General features: G+C 38.0%; 1 protein-coding gene across 1 annotated transcript in view; it reads left to right on the top strand.

Annotated features, from left to right (window-relative positions):
* The first annotated feature begins 4,920 nt into the window (after nt 1-4,920).
* The window catches only part of LOC112145389 (cadherin-22), a 227,533-nt gene continuing 226,180 nt past the window's right edge, over nt 4,921-6,273 (top strand). The window contains exon 1 of the mRNA XM_024270564.2: nt 4,921-5,922. The gene's annotated coding sequence lies outside the window, so the exon portion shown is untranslated. The remainder of the gene's footprint in view (nt 5,923-6,273) is intronic.

Below are 6,273 nucleotides of genomic sequence, written 5' to 3'. Positions count from 1 at the left end.
ATTTAATTAAAAGGATTGAAAAAAAAAAAAAAAGAATGAATCCAGATTCTGGTGAATTGAATCAAATTGATTTATGGATGTTATTGGCAATACCCAGCCCTATCCTTAACCACTAGGCATAGAGCTAAATAAATATTAAAATATCTAAATTTAAAGTAAAGACCAACGTCCACAAGGAAGGAAGTTGAAATGAATTCTTATTTATTATTTAGGATTTATTGGATATTTTGTTTTCCAATATATAGTCAACATGACAAAAAGGAAAAATATATAGATCAAAATAAGAGATGGAAACTAAAACATGTAAATGAGAAATATAATTTGTACAAATATTACATATATTACAATATTATACAATATTATGAGTATCTGCTTACCTTCCTATTTGACTTTAAATTTGCTCTTTTCTTTCTGCTTTGTTTAATATATTCATACTTGTTTACCTTCAGTCAAAATCTTACATGAGAGGCTAAAATAATGGATTTTAAAGTCATAAATATGAGGATTCAGTTTTACATGTTTTGCCCCAAAAATGAACAGCAGTATACAGGAAGATCAAATAGGAAAGAATAGACACCTTTGCTTTTGTGCTGCGAACGTCTTCTCTCATAAATGTGTATTTAAGTCTTTTTTTTTTTTGGCTTGTTTGTCGTCGTGCAGGTAGCAAATCTTTGCATTTAATCCCATACTAACAACCTGAAATATAACCATTAGTTTTTAAATCTTTCCAACCAGATGGCTTTGTAGATCTAGCAGCTGTTAGAAGAGAGTGGTCGCCTTTTTTCATTTAAAATCACATGTTTGTTTTAGGGCGTCTGTGAAATCCACAAAAAATATATATATATATATATATATATATATATTTTGACAGGAGGAGTAATATAACTGAGGAGATAAATATGCTTTATTGGTATGAACGTGTCTTAGATATGAGATGTACTGACAGTACATACTATGAAGATCACCCATATTTTTTTTCCTTTTTTCGCCGTTTTTCTTCCTGGCTGGTATTGATCGCCTGGCGACTGTATCTCAAAGTAGTATATCTACAGATATTTATGTTTAGCTGCAGGCCTCCGGTTCCCATTATAGACTTAAGCAATGGGCATGGGCAGTGTTTCAACACCTTGCTGCTGAGGAAAAAATGTAATATTCAAGAGACGTGCCCTTACTCAGCACTTCCGACCCAAGAGCTCGCTATGTAAATTACCAGGGACAGCAAGTATACAGAGACATATTGTAAATGCTTAGGTACATGGAAAAAAAGATGCTTGCAAAGCAAAATGTATTTTTAATCCAATATTTTCTTTTGGGGCTTTTTGTGCCACAATTTTTGAACGAAATCCAATGTTTAAGCTGGGAAAGATGCAATCTTCAAGCTCTGGCTGAGGGGAAAACTCAGTTTGTAAATGGGACTCATGCATCAAGTCAGAAATGTTTTGTATGTCTCGGGAATCTTGAATTAAAGGAAACTTTTGAGGAATTCACTCATTTTGTTTGACTTTTGTCAAAAATACTGGTGTAAAAGAGTGTTGAATGACTGTGTAACAGGAAGTCTATTTTTTACAGGTTGTGTAGTAGATTTTAAGGACCAACTCCACTCATCTTTTGGTCTATTTCAAAGTGTATTCAAAGTATTTTCCAGTGTTTTATTATTATTATTATTTTGGCCAAAATGGAACCCTAATAGTTATTGTTTTTTGTTTTACAAGATGGCATGGAAGGTAAGAAGAATAAACAGAACAAACCATGCCTGACTTAGACTATTTGTCTTCAATATGAATATATTATTCAAAACCAGCTATGCCGATTGTGGCACCTACATTAGTCCTACAAGCTTTTTCAAGCGAAATGTTTTCATCTGCTCCTGATTCACAATGACTTAAATAAAGAAATACTAAGAAATGCAAAAAAAAAAAAAAAAGTTAGTTTTATTTACATTTGTCCTCCTTTTTGTCAAAAATACCACAAGAAAATGCTAAAAATATTAGTTTAACCGATGAGGGTCTTTGGACAGATTTTAAGTTTTTATTCTGACCAGGAATTGATAAAAATGATAAACTAATTAATCACAAACTTGGAAGAAAATTAATCTGTCATGGTGCCTCTGTCAGTCTCCTCCCCCTCTCCTCTCCACCCGACTGCTGATCACCCCCAGCTGCAACCACTCACCTCATCACCCTCAGCTGCCTTCTTAAGGAGCTCCTGGACCATCATTCCTCGCCAGTCCGTTGCCTCTAATGGTGCTTAGTTGGTCGCCTCGTCCAAGTCACGGTCTTGCCACGTTTTATACGAGACTCTATCCTAATACCTCTCTTACTCACCCTCAGGAATCTCCTGCCACGAGTGGTTGCGTTTTCTCCATCTGCCCGGGTCTCCAGTTGGGTCTCCCCTCCACGGTCACACCACGAGCCTCTGCCTCTGTTCCACGTTCCTGCTCCCAAGACGGCCATCTCCCTCTCGGAGGACTAGATCGCCAACCACACCTACAGCCTCTGCCTCCTGCTCCAAGTCCACTTCCTGTCCTGCTCAGGATCATATCTCCTCGCCTCATGATTAAAGCCGTTATCTACCAAGCTAACCTTCTGCTGTGTTTCTTCCGGGTTCCAGCGTCTGGGTCGCTACGTGTTCTGTAATCATGACATAATCATGACTATTATTTTTTAGTCACTCTATTTCCTCACCTCTTATTTGTGAATAATCACAATATGAAATCACACACATTTAGACAGTTTATTTGTAATTAGTGCTGTCAATCGATTACAAGAATTTATCAGGTTAATCACTCTTTTGTGTTGTGATTAATCACGATTAATCACAATGTTTACCCAGCTACATTTTATATGACAAAAAGCAGCTCTTTTTTTATTTTTATTTTCGAACAAGAACAACAAGAAACAATGCAAATTATTCCACAAACAATCTTTTTAACAAAAGCAAGTGAGAGAGAACATTTTCCTTCATTTCTATCGTCTGAAATGTTTAAATTTATGAAGTGGCCATCGTATAAGGGGGATTACCTGACAAAGTGTTTCAACGCACGCCCTGGAAGCCTTAACCCGTGCTATGCAAAGTGAAAGACTGTTTCTTCGTGACGTGTAATTCATTTACGTTAATAAATATTAACGCGTTAATTCTTTTGGATTAATCGCGTGCGTTAACGCGTTAAAGTTCACAACCCTAATTTTTATGTGTCAGAATCTTTAGAATATATTTGTGTTTAGCATAGTTTGGTCAGGTGTGACTTATACTAAAATGCGACTTATAAATGATTTCATAAAAAATAGGCTCATATGTTTGTTATTTTCCCACTATCAACCACTAGAGGGCACTGTAGATGTGTGTATTAGTATTTTCTACTGACGCAACACAGAAGAAGAAGCTTCACCCTTGGCGGAATTATTCAAAAGCGACACGGGATAAATTAAACGGATGTAGTGACTTGAAGTGATATAACGAGTTTAGTCGACATGTTAGCATGTTTTTTTATGTTACGGTTATCTAAATAATTTTTCATATGTTGTGCTAATATACTAGAAATTAGGGCTGGATTGATAAAACCAAAGAATGAATTTGAAACTATCTAAGCTTAATAGATCAATAATTGATCTATAAAAGTCTAGACTGATCTAACGCATAAAACTAAAGTGCGCTAGCATGATGCTAACTTATAATGGGATTTCCCATAGGATGGCTAATGTTAGCGCTCGGTCGACCTAAAGATACATTGCTGACTAAATGAACAGCTTTATATACTCATAGGCACGAATTTTCGGTGTAAAGCAGTAGTTCCTAACCACTGGGCTGCGGACCGGTACCGAACGTAGAAGAAACAACTATTTTTACCATTTTTTTTCTTTTGAGTCTCTAAAAATTTTAAATTGAGAAAAATAAGCAGATTCTCTTAGCTACACCTTTGATCACTTGAGCAGTAAAGTTTAGTTAAGGGGGCAAATTGACTTTCTGAATGATTTTTTATTCTGAAAAATCTTTTGAAGACAGCAGACAACGGTTACATTTCAGTCACTTGAGCGCTAAAAGCAGTCCGAGAGCATGAAGCACGAGAAAAGTTGTATGTGGAAGATTTCTTTGGTAATGAATAAGGGATTCGTGCGGCGGCAGTAGAACAGACAGAAGAACTGGCTACGGCTTCAAGACATTAAAAAAACCCAGCAAGCTACCAGAAGTCCTCCTTAAAATATGAATTTATTGCTTTTTATTTTTTATTTTTTTTCTCATACTTTCTTCTTCTGGAATAAGGTGTGATGCTATTGCGCAATCGCCACCTAGTGGCCAAACCGAAAACGTGAGGAGAGGCAGAAAAAATTGCCGGAGATTCTCTGTTTGAGAATCAGCAATGTGTGGTATTAGAGATCTCATTATTATTTCACTACTTCACATACTGTGAAATGTATTATAAATATATTCAAAACATATATAGATTATGAATGTATTTCTAAACAAATGTGTCTTAATGTGTAAAGTGTGTAAACTCAAAATTGAATTGAATTGAGAGGATTGAAAGAATCGAATATATTATACCCAGCCCTACTAGAAATATTTCATTAAGCTGTCTGTTTTTATTATTTTCCTTTAAAGATGTAGTCGTATTTCGTTAAATAAATTTTCCCCAAAAGTGCAACTTATATACGAATTGTTTTCATTTATTGTGGATCTTTTGGCTGCTTTGACTTACACTCCAGAGCGACTTATAGTCCAGCAAATATAGTATAACTTTAAGTTTCCTCTTTAAGTCCATATCTGTAAATTACAAAAGAACACATTCCTCTTTTCCTTTTTATTTCCCATATTTCTCTGAAGCTGCCCCCCATTCTCTCCTCTTCTGTTTGCGACCCCCCCCTGCATGCAGCTCATGCCCAGAAGCTTTTAAATCTGTGTTGGTACATCAGCTTCCTAACCTTCCTAACCTTGCTGACTGGGCCTCAGAGAGAATCCGTGTGACAGTGGGTAATCTGCTGCTGGACCCCCCTCCCTCTGTCTCTGTCACGTTCTTGTCCCCTCGCCTCTCGCTGCATATTTCAGAGGCACGCCGGCACGTGAACACACAAGAGTGCACACACGCACGCACTGATTAACAGGTGAGGCACTTCAGCCAAAGCAGGCGTACTTGACATTTCCACCGTCTCAAAAACCCCAAAGAAGATTTATCTGAATACCACTTCCAGACAAACGCATGGCGGTCCACTTTGCTCAAATGATTCATTTCCTCTGATTTCTTAAGCTCATGCTGACACCAGAAATGGTGATTAATGATTTCATCAATGTTTAAAATAAAAATAATAACTGTTTTGGAAAGCATCCTCTTGTAGAAAACTGAAAAAAATAAGAATACAACAGAAGGACACAGAATGTCTTTATGTGCTGCAGAAGCCTTTTGCTCTCTAAGTCATTGTGACTCAGTGTGTGTTCCCTCAGCACCACAATTCTCTTCTTGTCTGATGACTCGAAGTGATGCTCTTGTCATAATGCCAAAACCATACGTTTTTCAACTTCTCACGTTATTGCATAAATATTTTTGTCTAAAAGCTACAAAATAACCCCCATCCACCTGTTTATTTTTTTTTAATTGCTAACCAGCAATCCCCCCATTGATGCTGAGCTGTAGGCTCCCTCCATCACCACCAGGGGCTTTCCACACCGCGTCGCTCCGACAGCTGCTTCAGTGTTTTTTTCTTTTTTTCTGCCTTGTGTGTCTCTGCGCTCATTTGTGAACGGAGGATGCACACGCGCCGCGCGCTGGAAGAGGAAGAGGACGAGGCGCACAGGACGACTGTCCCTCCGACTTTCATTGCGCAGGGAGTCGCGTCGCTTTTGATTCCAGGAGGAGCTGCAAGTTCTCCAGCTCAGCCGTTTTGCAACTTGCCTGGGCGAAGGGCGTCTGTTTCCACAAGATTAGAGGAGGTAAGACTTCGGGGATGGTTACCTCTAATAAGAAAGTTCACTTGGTGCGTGCCTTTGCGTGGCAGAGAGTGCTTTATTGTCTAGTGGAGACACTTTGCGCGTGAACTAAAGGAATGCTGTTCTTATTTTTGCCTTTTTAATTGCGCCTTTACGCGTGCGTAAATCTCCTTGGAGTGGCAAGTTCCTTTCGCGTTTAACATCCTCACTTCAAGGCTCAACAGCATCACTTGTTGCCACCACTTGGAACATATTTCACGTCTGGTTAGTTAAGTCTGCAAATGAGTTCCGCGCTGGAGACATCCTCTAATTGCGCACGCATTTGGAACTCCAATATATGCGCACGTTTCATAA

This window comes from Oryzias melastigma, linkage group LG5, assembly GCF_002922805.2.
Source record: "Oryzias melastigma strain HK-1 linkage group LG5, ASM292280v2, whole genome shotgun sequence".
Taxonomy (NCBI): Eukaryota; Metazoa; Chordata; class Actinopteri; order Beloniformes; family Adrianichthyidae; genus Oryzias; species Oryzias melastigma.
The sequence above is the reverse complement of the archived record's forward strand: the minus strand, read 5'-3'. Positions and strand labels throughout refer to the sequence as shown.